This window comes from Sus scrofa, chromosome 13 (genome assembly GCF_054392235.1).
Source record: "Sus scrofa isolate SSC_HxYL_T2T_F1_AM1 chromosome 13, Sscrofa_HxYL_maternal_Yorkshire_Landrace_v2.0, whole genome shotgun sequence".
NCBI lineage: Eukaryota > Metazoa > Chordata > Mammalia > Artiodactyla > Suidae > Sus > Sus scrofa.
In genome coordinates this window covers 155,754,644-155,770,922 of record NC_139395.1, presented here as the reverse complement: position 1 = coordinate 155,770,922, position 16,279 = coordinate 155,754,644, and the positions used below count along the sequence as shown (strand labels likewise).

General features: G+C 42.8%; 1 long non-coding RNA gene across 7 annotated transcripts in view; it reads right to left on the bottom strand.

Annotated features, from left to right (window-relative positions):
- Positions 1 to 7,436: 7,436 nt before the first annotated feature.
- Positions 7,437 to 16,279, bottom strand: part of LOC397380 (beta-1,4-galactosyltransferase 4) — a 34,378-nt gene continuing 25,535 nt past the window's right edge. For 4 of the 7 annotated variants that reach the window (XR_014824781.1, XR_014824783.1, XR_014824782.1 and 1 more), the window contains exons 5-7: positions 15,222 to 15,344; positions 12,978 to 13,082; positions 7,437 to 8,350 (exon numbers count right to left, since the gene is read on the bottom strand). This is a non-coding gene — a long non-coding RNA (beta-1,4-galactosyltransferase 4). The remainder of the gene's footprint in view (positions 8,351 to 12,977; positions 13,083 to 15,221; positions 15,345 to 16,279) is intronic. The other 3 variants (XR_014824785.1, XR_014824786.1, XR_014824784.1) reach the window with 1 other exon arrangement.

The following is a 16,279-nucleotide window of genomic DNA, read 5'->3' as shown; positions in this document are numbered from 1 at the left end:
CCCTGCTACAAGCATCTTCAGTTTAACCTCAGGGCTGTTCCTGCTCTGCCCTGTTCCTGCTTCCATCCTCTTCACCTTCCCAGGAAGCCCAGACTTGCCATCATCTTTCTGAGACTGGAGGTGAAGCTCACAATGAGACACAAGCCACAGTTCAGGGTGAGGCCCAGACCCAGCTTATCAAGGTCCCCAGCAGCCCCACCAACCCAGGGAAGGGAAAGAGAGCAGGAGAGCCTGGCTCTGGGTTGCCAGCAGGTTGCCAGGCCTGAGACACACCCAGACAAAACCGTCTCAAGAAACCTCACACTTCTCCAATTGTTCTCTACCTGCTTATCAGATGGGCAGAGAACAATTAGCACCTAACACCAAAAATGTGTCAGACTGACACTGGGGTTGGTTTTACCTTGATTGCAACACCAGATGAGTCATCACGCTCTGTGGCTGGCTGTTTCCTCCCCAGACTGCTATTCAGGTTCCCTGCAGGCTGTTTCCCTTAAACTTTAGGAAGCCCTTTGCTCATTTTTGTCAGCCCTGTAACTTTTTCCCACATCAGCTGGAATAAACAGGGACTGCTCCTACTCTAAGCAGCAGATCAGGTAGTTTCTGGCTACCCATAAAGGGAAGAAGGAATAATCACACTCATGGAGTTTGAAAATCCCTTCTCCTCTCAACCCCCCAACCCCACCTCCACTCATCTGACTGACAAGCCAGAATTGGAAACTGTGGTCAGCAAATTGGTAACTAAGCTGCTTTCTCATTTCTATAGAATGAACAATTTCCTTTCTCCTGGGTCTAGTTCCTCTTCTCTGCTTCACCTCACCCAGATCCTCATCACCTCCTACATGTGAGGCTGAATCAAAGAAAAACCCAGGGGAGAGAGCTGTAAGCTACTGGGTTTGCTTTCACAGGTGACATTTTTATCATAAGGCTCGAGTGGCCACATCCAAAGAGGAGATCCAGGAGCTCCCATCGTGTCTCAGAGGAAACGAATCTGACCAGTATCCAAGAGGATGCAAGTTCAATCCCTGGCCTCGCTCAGTGGGTTAAGGATCCAGTGTTTCTGTGCCTGTGGTGTAGGCTGGCAGCTATAGCTTCGATTCAACCCCTAGCCTGGAAAATTCCATATGCCACAGGTGGCAGCCCTAAAAAGACAAAAAAAAAAAAAAAAAAAAAAAAGACAATGAGATCCAGGAACATCTTGGAAAAGGGTACATTGCTGAGAATGCATGTTTCCCAGACCCCTCTCCAACCCCCAGCCAACTCCCAAAACACGCACACTCCTTCCCACCCTTCATCTCTCTCTCTCTCCTTCCTTCGAAAAAGGTAAATAGTCAAATCCTGGGGTTAGAGAGAAACAATGCTGTCTTGACTTACTTTCTAGTTGCCTCCACCCTGAGTTCCTCTTGAAAAAAAGATGAAAGAGCAGACTCTGGCATTCAGAACCTAGCCTGGCATTCACAACCAGGCCATCTATTTTCCTGTTAGATGTAAACAATTCACAAAACAGCAGCCTCAAAGAAGGTCGCATAAAATGAGGCAAAGCGAGGCCACTTCACAATTCTGTCCAAGCATAAAAACAAGGTCACTGTGCCACCCACAAATACCAAACACACCCTTTCCGACTAAAATAAGTGACTGCTCCATGTTTACAATTACAACTCACTTCCCCCGCTGGTCTCTCCCTGTAGGTAAAATGTGTTGAGATACACAATCACAGACCTGTCCGACTTTCTGACAGCATCCCATACAGAGTACAGCCAGCTGGCTTAGACCCTCCCCAAATGACCCACCCAAACCCAGATACTCTGATAGACCCTGTCTCCCTTTTCCCGAGATACTTCTAGATTCCCCAAGTGCGTTCTCAAGAGCTCAAGGTGATGAGTCAGAATTCTGAGTGACTTATCTGCAGGTGTGTTTCTGGGCGTCTTTGGTTGAAGGGCATAGACAGTCTCCAAAGAACTCTGCCCATCCTTATTTCCTCCCTCTTTGTGTTTGTAGGTTTATTTGTTTGTTACCATGAAGTGATTAAGAACCTGCGCTTTGGAGTCAAAAATCTGGCTCCAAGTCCCAGCTCTGCATGACTTTGGCAAGTCAGCCTCTTGGAACCTGTTTCAGAAAAAGGTCTCACAGAGAATTGGGGGAAATTCCATAAGATATATAATGTGTGCATTAGAACAGCTAACAGCCTATAAGAGATACTAAAAGGAAGTTATACCATAAATCTGACTTGAAGAACTCTGCATGGCCTATTATCCCTGGGAACATGCCAACTAATATCATGTTACTTCATTTTGTTGCAGTAAGCTTAATGACCAAATATATGGGTCCAAATTTATTGGCCCTCAAACAATAGCTATGAGTAATAACTCTTCAGCAAAACTCCTACTCAACACTGGAAGAATGTACTAGGGCATCAAGATAAGGCATTTAAATGGCTACATCTCAAGTTCTGTATATTATTTCCAGAATCCTAGCTACAAATGAGATTGCAGCTGTTGCTGCATTGATAGAGAAATCTCATAATCTCATGACAATGTGATATTCTGGGGAAAAAAAACAAACAAGACACTGGAGTCAAGAGACTTGAGTTCAAATCTTATCTCTTCCTCTTACCAACCTTCTTTGGGAAGTTACTTAACTTGAATTTGTTTTTTCTTTGCAGTGCTACAAACATACCTCAGAAATATTGGAAAGTTAAAAAAGAAAAAACAAAGGAAAATTGAAATACAGAGCAGGCATTTTATTGTACCCCACCCTTCACCAACCTCTCCTCCAAGGTCCCAGATCTCACACACACCCCACATACGTATACGAAATTCCATTTCACTTGAATTTTCTACTTCAGCGGTTGTCAGTGGAACAATGAAGACTTACCTGTATGGGTATGCTCCCTGGGGTACTCCCTCCTCTGTGAATATCTTTGAGACCCACCAGGCCCTCTCAGCAGGTTTAAGGTGGTCTTTGGTGTACTTAAAACTAGTGAAGTTAGCATCATTAATAAATCTGCAAATAACAAATGCTGGAGAGAGCATGGAAAAAATGGAACCCTCCTACATTGTTGGTGGGAATGTAAATTAGTACAACCACTATGGAAAATAGTATAGAGTTCCTTAGAAAACTAAATGTAGAACTACCATATGATATAGCAATCCCATTCCCAGGCATATATTAGGACAAAACTGTAATTCAAAAGGATATATGCACCCCTATGTTCATAGCAGCACTATTCACAATAGCCAAGACACAGAAACAACCTAGATGCCCATTGACAGACGAATCAATTAAGATGTGGTACATACATACAATGGAATACTACATAGCCATAAAAAGAACAAAGTAATGCCATTAACGGCAACACAGAGGCAACTAGATTCTCATACTAAGTCAAGTAAGTCAGAAAGAGAAAGACAAATACCATATGATATCACTTATATGTAGAATCTAAAATATGGCACAAAAGAACCTATCTACAAAACAGAAACAGACTCACAGACAGAGACTCACCACAGAGTGGTGGGCTGGGGGAGAGAATGAGATGGACTGCGAGTTTGGGGTTAGTAGACGCAAACTATCACATTTAGAATGGATAAGCAATAAGGTCCTACTGTATAGCACAGGGAACTAACTATATCCAGTCTCCTGGGAGAGACCAAGATGGAAGTTTATATATAGATGTGTGTGTGTGTGTGTGTGTGTGTGTGTGTGTGTGTACACACATGTTATATATATATATATATATATATATATATATATATATATATATCTGAATCACTTTGATATACAGCAGAAATTGGCACAAAGTAGTAAATCAACTATATATTAATAATAAAAAAAGAGATAAAACTGCCCAGGAGTTTGTAAGATGCAATTAGATAGGACAAAGCTTATAATTACCTAACATAGCCAATTGTACACGTTAGGCACCAAAATAATATCAGCTTTCTTCTACAAGTATAAAAAGAGAGAAGTCTGGATTCTGAGAGTTGGTGGATTTGAGGAGTAATGAAATAAACAATATTAGAGTGGTAAAATAAAAAACTATATACAACTAAAAAAAAACCCAATGAAGACAGCAATAGCTTAAATATCTGAAGTACTAAGGAACAGACATGAAGAAAATTTTGTAATATCATTAGTGAAAAGAAATTATGAAATGTTCCTGAATATGCTCCATTTTGTGGGACATATTCATGGCTTTAGACAGAGACCATATGTATACACAGAACTTGGGGAGAGTGCAGGTTTTGAGTCTGGGAGAAAATGTCTTTCATCTCTCCTAAGAGTCCATTCACAGGGCAGTTAGGACCCCCAGGAAACCCCCTAGGGGCTTGAGTGGAAGTGAGAGGGAAAAGAGCAGAAAAACCAGGGAGGGAGGAGTTCCTGTCATAGCTCAGCAGTTAACAAACCCTACTAGTATCCATGAGGACGCAGGTTCAATCCTTGGCCTCGATCAGTGGGTTAAGGATCCGGCATTGCCATGAGCTGTGTTATAGGTCGCAGACGTGGCTTGGACCCTGCATTGCTGTGGCTGTGGTGTAGACCAGCATCTGCAGCTCCAATTCAACCCCTAGCCTGGGAACCACCATATGCCGTGAATACGGCCCTAAAAAGACAAAACAAAACAAAACAAACAGGGAGCAAGTCTGGAAAAAAGTTCAGAAACCAGAATGGAATGTACTTTTGAGTCCAGAATATGCCACAGTTCTCTAGGAGCTCGGATAGGGATGTGGCGATGGGAAAACTTCCTTAAAGAGAGAAATCCAGATGGAGGCAATATGGTGTAATGGAACCTCCATTTCCTCTTCCACCCCACTTATCTTGAGTCAACAGGATCAATAAAGTGACCAGCAGGACAAATAAAGTGTGCGTAAGAATGTCATAACCCATAAAGCACTATAAAATTGACTAGTAGTACAAGTGAGAAAAAAATCAATAAAAAATTTTAAAGTGGCTCACTCTTCACATTAAGTATTTGTGGTGTCCAAAGAGATTGCCCTCATATACTCCTTAGCAAGTGTAGTAGGCATTATCTACAAATCTCTAAAAGCTTAGTCTCTGGGAGGTCCCTAATGGCTCATTAGGTTAAAGATCTGGTGTCACAGCTATGGCATGGGTTCAATCCCTGGCCCAGGAATTTCCATATACTGTGGCACGGCAGAAAAAACAAATGAACAAAAAAGCTTGGCCTCTTTGTGGCAGTTGACAATTAAAAAATACACAGGGCAGGAAATGGGGGAAGCTTGGTTCATTCCTTTGAGGCCAAACTGCCCAAAAGAGCAAGGTCGCAGCCACACATCTCCCGCCAGTGGCTTTGAATCCTGGTGCAGGTACAGTGGCACAGCAGGAAAATAAAGGTCTCAAAATACTATCTTCCACCTCAAGAAGTTTCATAGTGAGTCATTCAAATGATTTGTACATTATCTTGTTTGAAAGAATTACCTGAATATCAATAGGCCTAGTGCAGTGGTTTTGAACATTATAAAAAATATGCAGATGCCTTGTTAATAGGTGAAAACACAAAGGTAGTTTCCATGTGGTAAAAACTGTATTTTGTTTCCATTGAATGAGAAATTGTTTTCAGCATGGATCCTCAGATTCCTTGCACACACTATTTTTCTTCCTTTACTTTCCTCAACCATGACCAGGAACACACAGCCTCCAAACTGGAGGCGCCTAGCATAGGCTGTTGGCAATTACAATATTTTAGTCTGTATATGCTTCTAATTAAGAAAACTGGTGGAGTTCTTGATGTTGCACAGAGGAAATTAATCTGACTAGTATCTATGAGGATGCAGGTTCATTCCCTGGCCTTGCTCAGTGGGTTAAGGATCTGATGTTGTCATGAGCTGCAGTGTAGGTTGCAGATGCAGCTCAGATCTAGCGTTGCCATGAGCTCTGGCATAGGTCGCACTCAGCTCAGATGCCTCGTTGCTGTGGCTGTGGCATAGGTCAGCAGCTATAGCTCCAATTCGACCCCTAGCCTGGGAACTTCATATGCTGCAGGTGCAGCCCTAAAAAGCAAAAAATAAAAAATTAAAGAAAATTGAGATGGTTACCAGATGCAAAATACATAAAACAAATAAGCAACAAGGATTTACTGTATAACACAGGGCATTATACCTAGCGTCTTGTAAAAACCTGTAATAAATATAATCTGCAAAAAATCCTGAATTGCTATGCTGTATACTTGAAACTAACACAATATTGTAAATAATCTTTACTTCAATTTTATTTTTTTAATTTTTTTGTCTTTTTCTGCTTTTAGGGCTGTACCCAACATGTGGAGGTTCCCAGGCTAGGGGTCTAATCAGAGCTGTAGCTGCCAGCCTAAGCCAGAACCACAGCAACACCATATCCAAGCCATGTCTGCAACCTGCACCACAGCTCACAGAAATGCCAGATCCTTAACCCACTGAGCGAGGTCAGGGATCGAACCTGCAACCTCATGGTTCCTAGTCGAATTTGTTTCCTCTGCGCCACAACGGGAACTCCTATACTTCAATTGTTAAAATTAGGATGGAAAACTAGAGGAAGCTTCTGCAAAAGAGAGACAAGAGTGGGGGGGGGGGTGGAAATAGGAAAACCATTATTCTTTCTTTTCTGAATTAAAAAAATACGCAGCTTTTACCTGTCCCTACTGGGTTAAAGGTAAGCCAGGCCAGCCGTAGGTAAACCTGTCGTGTCCATAAAGTGTATTTTCCTTGCAAATTCTCCTTCCCCACATGGGTGGTGACTGCTATCTTCTCTGGAAACCCCAAATCCTATTCCTTCCCCCTCCCTGTCTGGGGAGGATATTATTTACAGTAATTGGCTGGGCCTCATTCATGTTAAAGTTTAAGTGTTATATAATAATGATGGATTGAGCAACTTAGGGCATGGTTGCATAATACTTGCTCAAGGATGTCCGCAACCACATTATTTGTATCCTTTCTCTTATGCAAAGTATTCTCATATCTGTTCTGACCCAGTAACCACCTCCTACTACCTCCCTTAGATTATCCTCCCATGTCCTGGCCCCTCTCTCAGGAAGCTCAGGAGTAACTGTAGCTTCTCTCCTAAATCAATGCTTTGGCCCCACCTTCCTTCCAAATGAAAGACCTCCCCAGCTCTGGGCCCCACCCCTTCCTTGCCTCTCATCAACCAGCTGTGCCCCTGAGGCAGCCTTGCTGTGCCCTTTACTGGCCATGAGCAAGCACAGGAGGATGCAGACAACGAAAACACGAAGTGAGATGCAGAGGCGCCTGCTGTAGGCCTGAAGCTGGCTCACAAGGTGGCTGTGAAGAGAACAGGATGGAGCAACAGAAGGATGCGGACAGAGGGGAGGGATGAAGAAGGCTTAGTCTCACCTGTTCTGTTCTTAAGCAGCAGGCTTGTGGATACTGACATGAACACATCTGGAGGCTTCAAACAATAGGAAAAAACAAGACTGAAAAACCAAAGCTTTTTCATATTTTACTACAGAGGTACTTTGTAGGTATTATTGTTAATATGTAATTTGTAAACAACTATTTCATATCCTACACGTACAAAATCATTTTACAAAAATGCTCTAAAAATGAGTAGGTAACGTGTTCTCTGCTAGGTTGTTACCAGAAGGCTCATCTGGGCAGGTGACACCACTGCAGAGTGACAGCCGCAGCAGCAGCACAGCCGCAGCAGCAGCAGCACCACAGCAGCTCTCCATCTGACACAGTCCTTCTGCCACCTCTTCAGTGCCAAGTTCACTGCACCTTGATTCTTCACCTTTTGTCTCCTCTTCCTTGGCTGCCTTCTCACCGGGGACCCACCTCTTCACAGATGGCCATACAGGATAAATAAGTAAGAGAAACACATCTTCATCTCTGTCTCCCTTGGATGAGAATAATTCTGGTTCTCCGGGACATTTAGCAATCTTACCTCCCATGGCCTTTTTAATATATCAGAAAATATGTATGTAGCCTTCATGAGATCTTTTGTGTAGTCCTTTGACACCTAGTCCTTCAAGTATCTACATTACAATATTTAACCTTCATGATCAAAACAACTAAGAAAGCTGTCTTGTTACAATTGTTTTACACTCCACATCACCAGGAGCTCTGCTAAGAAAACACCAAAAAAGGAGAATTCAGCTCAATGATTGGCTGCAACAAGTTCTTAATGTGTGCTACCAGGGGAATCTCTAGGTCAAAATTATTGCAATCAAATATTCAGTTCCTCCAAATGTCACCAAAAGATCCAGAGTCATGGACTAGACAAGAAATCCACTGTGATATTGATATATAAAGGATTGTAATCCACAGAGAGTAATTTATAATCACAACTGGTCAACCCATCTGTTCTCCAGACACGTGACACTTGATGTAAGAGCTTCATCCTAAAGATAAAGAGAACAATCGTGAATGATAAGAATTTGACATCCATTTCCACCACTTTTTGCCTCACCACAAAGTTTGGCAAAAGCATCTTTGTTAATTATTGCACTTGCTAGGTTTGCTACGGCATGAGAAGTTTATTTTCCCCATCTAAGGTAACAGACACCAATGACATCCACGTGTTCACATATCAGACCCCACGTAAGACCTTGAGGACCAATGATGAGAAGACTCCTACACACAGGGGGCCCCCAGTCTATAGGACAGAGGGACGTAGATGATACATGTCATCCACTGCTGATGGGTCCTTGGATAAGCTTCCAGGAATCTATGAATCCTCCAATGTTGCTGGAAGAACTTTGTGTCTGCAGGCAAGGAGGGTATAGAGCTTTCATAAGAGTCCAAAGAAAATTAGACTGTATACAGAGGAGGCTGAATGAAGCGGCACCTGACTTCATGAGGGACAGGGGAGGGGTCGTAAAGAAGATAAATTCGGAGTTCCCGTAGTGGCACAGTGGTTAACAAATCCGACTAGGAACCATGAGGTTGCGGGTTTGATCCCTGCCCTTGCTCAGTGGGTTAAGGATCCGGCGTTGCCGTGAGCTGTGGTGTAGGTCGCAGACGCGGCTTGGATCCTGCGTTGCTGTGGCTGTGGTGTAGGCTGGCAGCTAAGCTCCGATTAGACCCCTAGCCTGGGAACCTCCATATGCCGTGAGAGCAGCCCAAGAAATGGCAAAAAATACAGAAAAAAAAAAAAAAAAAGAAGAAGATAAATGCAACTGAAGCTTAAAAGAGAAGAAATTCACAGCAGAAGTGGTGAGGGAAAGGACACCCAGGAAAAGAGACCATCCTGTGCAGGACACAGAGACATGCCAAGGAGTAGAACGAGTTTGAAGAAGAGAAAGCAATTGTGTGGCCAGAGCCTGGGGATGTAGGCAAGAGCAAGTGGTAAGCTGAATTGGTCTCTAAGATCTGAGCAGTGAAAGGCATGCATTTCAGTTACAATAACAACGTGGATGGAGACCAGAAACAAAGCTGAGCTCAATAAAGTCAGAGGACAATAATACGGCATGATCTCACATAACATTGAAAAACGTGCAAAACTACTCAACAATCTTTTGTGGAGGAATAAAAACACACGGGAAGATAAGAAAACCAAGAAACAGCAGAAATAATTATAATTAGCATTAAAATGCAGCAAAGTGTTACCTTTGGGGTAGGGGGAAGATACAGGATCAGGAAGGGCCACACAGATCATGGGCATAAATTGGCTAGGGAATACCGCCAGGGTTCAGGGGATCAAGAATCTTCAGATTCTTCATTCAGTTTTAAAGTATTCTTTTGTATCTATTTATTATTTTCTTTAAAGAAAAAATTGCACACCTATGGACAAAGACTTAAAAGATACATGGAAAATAGAAATAGCTGCCTTATTAAAGTGGTAGATTCTAACAAAATGGCTAAGAGTCTTTTAGCATTGTTTTAAAATGCAGACTCTAACAAAAAGGCTAAAAGTCCTTTAATACTGTTTCAAACTTTAGAGAAAAAAACAGAACAAAGAAATGCAGATATCTTTTTTTTTTCAGTCATAGCCCCCAAAGGAATTGCTTTAATTGTCAGGATTCCTTGGTGAAAGGATTATTTCTTGGGGCAGGAGAAGCAAAAGCTGAGCCCTAGAATACCTCATCACACCAGAGCACAGGGGGAAAAAACCTCTCAAAACTATGAAGTCACAGGATCAGGAGCCAGCTGGAAGAAGAACCCACTTGCCAAAAACAATGTGGGCATCAAAAACAATATTAACTACATCCAGAAGGATGTCAGAAATACCAACTCATCATTTTGAAATGATAAATCAATGATGAGTCTTTCCCTTTATCCTGCCTTTTCGATAAGAACTGTACCCCAAGGTACTCAAAAAGATGAAGAAGGCACATTATTCTTTGTAGAAAAATCTATCTAGTAAATGCAGAAGGAGTGAGAGAATATCAGAATTTCGCAATCCCTAAACGAATAATCAACATGGGCAATGATCAACAATGGCTGCTAAAATCAAAGGGTGACAGACTGATGGGGGCCCTCACAATGCCTGGACAAGGCCGATAAGAGATCCATCCTGACGTCAGCCATCATGTCCTCTTGCTGGGATACAAAAGGAGATAATTGGCACTATCAGGGAAGTGTTCTTGCCCCAACGTAGTACTGGAATCTGTTTAAGCCTCCAGATAGAAGGCCAGTTTATAAGGAAATGCACAGGTCAGAGGCACAAATTATGTTATAGCACAGGGGTGCAACCACGAAACCCACAATGTAGAAAATCCCATCAGACAAATGACCTGGTTTGTTCAACAAATCAATTAAAAGGGAGAAAAAGGAAGGAGGGGGAACCTATAGAATGAGATTTCAGCGAGATTATCCAAAAGCAATGTGTAGATCTTGTCTAGAATCTTATCTGAATAAACTGTCAAAAAAAAATTGGGAGAGTTCCCATCATGACTCAGCGGTTAACAAATCCAACTAGGAACCGTGAGGTTGCGGGTTCGATCCCTGGCCTTGCTCAGTGGGTTAAGGATCTGGCATTGCAGTAAGCTGTGATGTAGATTGCAGATGCGGCTCGGATCCCGAGTTGCTGTGGCCCTGGTGTAGGCCGGTGGCTACAGCTCCGATTCGACCCCTAGCCTGGGAACCTCCATATGCCGCAGGAGCAGCCCTAGAAATGGCAAAAAGACAAAAAAATTTTAAAAATTAAAAAAAAAAAAATTGGGGCAGGAGGAGTTCCTGCTGTGGTATATTAGGGTACAAACCCAACTACAGTGGCTTGGGTTGCAGTGGAGGCATGGATTCAATCCCCGGCCCAGTGCAGAGGCTTAAAGGATCTGGCATTGCTGCAGCTGTGATTCAGATTCAATCCTGGCCTGGGAGTTTCCATATGCCATGGGTGCAACCATAAGAAAAAAAAATTAAAGCATTTATGAGAAAATCAGGGAAATATGAAAACTAACTAGACTTTTTTTTTTGCTTTTTAGGGCAGCACCCATGGCATATGGAGTTCCCAGGCTAGGGGTCCAATTGGAGCTGTAGCCGCTGGCCTACATCACAGCCACAGCAAAGCAGGATCCCAGCCGCGTCTGCGACCTCCACCACAGCTCACAGCAACACCAGATCCTTGACCCACTGAGCAAGGCCAGAGATCAAACCTGCAACCTCATGGTTCCTATTTGGATTCATTTTTGCTGTGCCATGACAGGAACTCCCAAAAATTAACTGGACATTTGATGACAATAAAGAAGTACTGTTAATTTTATTTTAGGAATGATAATGATATTGCAGTTCTATTTTTTTTTTATTTTATTGTGCTATAGTTGATTTACAATGTTGTATTATTAGCTTCAAGTTTATAGCAAAGTGAATCAGTTATACATATAATCTATTCTTTTTCCCATATAGGTTATTACAGAACATTAAGTAGACCTCCCTGTGCTATACAGTAGGTTCTTGTTAGTTATCTATTTTCTATGTAGCAGTGTATATTTGTTAATCCCATCCTAACAATTTATCACTCACTGCCCCCTCCAGTTTTCCCTTTGGTAACTCTTAAGTTTGATTTACAATAGCTGAGACATTGGAAACAACCTAAATGTTCACCAACAGAGAAATGGATACAGATGCGGTACACAATATACAATTGATTATTACCGAGTCATAAAAAAGAACAAAATGATGCCATCTGCAGCAACATGAATGGATCTAGAGATTATCATACTAAGTGAAGTAAGTCAGACAAATATCATATGATATCATTTATATATGGAATCTAATAAAAAATGATGTAGTTCTATTTTTGACTTCTTTTATTTTAAGGATACATACTGAAGTATTTACACATGAAATGCTATGATATCTGATTTGCTTCTAAAGGATCCACTGTGGGAGGAGAAAAAAAGTGGGAGAAAGAAGAGAGGACATGAAGTGATAACTGTTGAAGCTGAGTATGGGGTACATGTACCTGAAAATTCAACAGACCTTCCCTCTGCTTTGGGGTCTGTTTGAAAATTACCTTAAGGAGTTCCCATGTGGCACAGTGGGTTAAGAATTCAACTGCAGTGGCTTGGGTCACTGCAGAGGCGCAGGTTCAATCCCCAGCCCAGTGCAGGGGGTTAAAGGATCTGGGTTGCTGTGGCTCGGATTCAATCCCCTGACCCAGGAACTTCCATACATTGTGGGTGTGGCCATTAAAAAAAAAAATTAGGAGTTCCCATCATGGCTCAGTGGTTAAGGAACCCGACTAGTATCCATGAGGACATAGGTCGGATCCCTGGCCTCGATCAGTGGGTTAAGGATCCAGCATTGCTGTGAGCTGTGGTGTAAGTCATAGACAAGGCTCGGATCTGGTGTTGCTGTGGCTGTGTGGTGTAGACCAGCAGCTACAGCTTTGATTCAACCCCTAGCCTAGGAACATCCATATGCCTTGGATGAGGCTCTAAAAAGACAAAAAAAAAAAAAAAAGACCAAAAAAAAAAAAAAAGGTTAGAACAAAATGAACTGACTTAACTGATCAAATCTGTCATAGTACTACTGACAGAAGAGACTACACAGATAGCCAGCCAGGCACACATATCTAGGACTTACCGTTCTATATTCACCTCGTTGCCTTGGTCTCTCTTGTGAAAGATCATAGTATATTTACCCACTTCAGGTAGTGGCCGGATTATTTTCATTCTATGAAGCTCAACCCTGGAAAAATAAGAGAGGATTCTCAAAAAAAAAAAAATCTAGGAGTTCCCATCAAGGCTCATCAGTTAACAAACCTGAATAGTATCCATGAGGACGTGGGTTCAATCCCTGGCTTTGCTCAGTGGGTTAAGGATCTGATGTTGCCAGGAGCTGTGGTGTAGGTCGAAGACACAGCTCGCATCTGATGCTGTGGCTGTGGCATAGGCTGGCAGCCACAGCTCCAATTCGACCCCTAGCCTGGGAAGCTCCATATGCCATGGGCACGGCCCCAAAAAGGCAAAACAAAACAAAACTATCCTATTTATCTACCACTAGGCACTTAAAAAAGAATCTTTGCAAAAATTTACAAACATCTGCACGTACTCACATATCTTGATTATTATACTCAAGTATCTTGATTATTTTATATTAAAAAAAAAAAACAGTTTTCTTATGTTGGACCTCAGGCAGTAAGTCTAAAAGAATCACATTTAACATTTACTACTGCGATACAAGGAAGATGTGTCAATTTACAGTTTGTCATTTTCCAAAAACAACTGAGAAAACACATCTTAAAAAAGAAAAATCAAGCCTCTTAGGATTCCTAATTTACTTAGCGTTTCCTTCTATTAACAAGGAAAGTAGTGATCACTTAAGGCCACAAACCTAGGTTCAAATCTAGACTTCGTTACTGACAATCTTGGTAAGTCGGTTTATTATTCAAGGTCTGAGTTTTTCCACCATAAAATGACAATGGTGTTCTGGGGTGGATCCAACAGACTCAAATAAGATCACCACATGAAACGTTCTGTGCAAACTGAAATGTACTATATAAATGCAAAGAGGGTGGTGCCTGTTATATAGGTGAGTAAATAAGTAAAGACCTCCCAACCAGCTTTTATGCTCAAATGCATTGGTTTATCCATAGCATTAGTCAAAAACCACTCTGGAGGCCATGATATTCTCATCAAATGAAAGCAAAACTTGGGACTCCCCTTTGCCTTGAAGCCAAGAGCAAGAGGAATGAAGAGAGTGAAGATCTATCATCAGTGCAAAATTCTAACCATCCCACTTGGGCAGTAAAATAGAACTGGGGAAGATGACGGATACTGTGGATTCCCTAGTCCTTGCTACTCCTGCCCTAAAATCTAGCAGGCACGCTTCATCCACTTCATAAGCCTCAGCTACACAGGCTGGGCTGGGCTGGGCTGCACTTCTGCCCATCATTATGGCCATTCCCATGTACCTTTGGTCAGGGAGCTCCACTCCCTCCTGCCAGAAACATTCCAGAGACTTTCAGCCTACACATAGAAACAAGATTGGCATGGAGCCCTGGCATCTTTAGGCTGAAGCAATGGAAAATTTCTGGCAGTTGCATATCTATGAATGTACAACCCCAGCTGAGAAATTTCCTTTCTAAGAGGCAACAAAGTGGGTCTCCCAATAGAAAGACGTTATTACAAGCCAAAGATATTGGGTCCAGGGTCATGAATAATTATGTATTTCTAGAACTATCTGGCCACAAAACCCAAGTTCAGGGAAGGGGGCTGAGAGAGGAGACCAGGGATATTCCCTTTGAATCCTCCAGAGCAGAAAGAATCTAAGAGAACCCAAGGGTCGTGCTAGCAGCTCAGAGTCAGGCCTGGGAATCAGGCCACCAGCTGCTCCCACAGCATACGGGGCTGGCTTGTGTGTGAGGGCATCTTGGTCTGCCTCGGGGCATGCAACCCTTCACAGGCTGCTGGCACTGCTTGCTCTGCATATAGGGAACTGCCAGGGTCACCTGGGGTCTGAGAGAAAGCATCGGTTCATAACTGGTCCTCTGCCACTTCCCTCAGGTTGTAGCTTTGCAGACATTCTGCAGTCTGGACTTTTCATTCCCTGGTGAGACCCTGTCTCAGTAATACCTACTGACAAGTCCACAGAGACCTCCATCAATGCTCTGGACCCCAAATACCCAGAGCCAGGACTAGATCACCTTCCATCATGTTTAAACTGCCAGTGGCAAAGAGCAATTTGGGCTTCCCTGCCCTCCCCCGACCCCTGCCACCCTTGAAACCCAAGTCTGAGCCTTATGACCTGCCAGACTGGCACCTACAAGAACCATACACAACCACTGCTAGCAGAGCCCCATGAAGGGGACCTGTCTCCGTTGTTCACCTGAGTCTGAGGTCATCGTCTTCGCCTCCCCATCCCCAGTAGTTGTTAGAGAATCCATTCACCTTGAAAAATTGCTCTCGGCTTAGGGCAGTAACACCCCCAAAATATCCACTGTACCGTAACCTGGAGCAAAAGAGGAAAGAGAAAAGGTAAGACCATTAGCACAAAGACCTTTTGTTCTCCACAGAGGCCTCACAAGTCTCAGATTGCAGGGCAGGCATTCTAGGACACTGTGAAGACCAAGCACTTTCACCCAGCCACTCCTGCTTAATGTTCACCTTCCCATGTTCCTGCCCTGCCCTGACTGGCCTTCTGTCCTGTCTACACAAGGGCTCACAAATGCACACTAAGCAAGGTGCCATCCACCTGTTACCATTACTCTGTGCAGAGGTCTACAGAGGTACCTGTAACTGTGCTCTAAAACATCAGATCTGCATGACAGGTTTCATCTCGTGTACTAATCCAATGAACAGCAATGGCTGTCAAGCACACTAGGTTAGGTGGGATTCTGAGGCTGCAGCCAGGTTCAGCATGAATGAGTGTCATAATGAATATATTGTCTTTTTTTTTTTTTTTTTTTTTTTTTTTTTTGCCACGCTCTTGGCATGCATAAATTAGGGCCAAGGATCAAACCCACACCATAGCTGTGGCCTAAGCCTTAGCAGTGACAATGCCAGATCCTTAACCTGATATGCCACCAAGGGAATTCTATTATCTTTTTACTTTCACTTTTTTTAAGGAGTGGGGTGGAGAGCGGGAGACAGCTCCTGCACATACTTTGAATGTAATTCTCCACTTTCATGCATGCAAATCTCCATCTCAGTCTGTTTTCTGGACAACCCAACATATCTCAATAACCCTGAGGTTTCTGGCTTGGGCATCGAGGTAGATGACTCTGCCTTTCACAAAAACAGGGTATATAAATAATAATTACATTTTTAGGATGACAACAATAAATTGCTGTTTGGCTAAGCTGAATTTCAGATACCCCTGGAACTTCTGCCAGTGGGAAAAAGGATACAGGGTCCAAGTTCAATAAAGAGGCATGGCTACAAGGA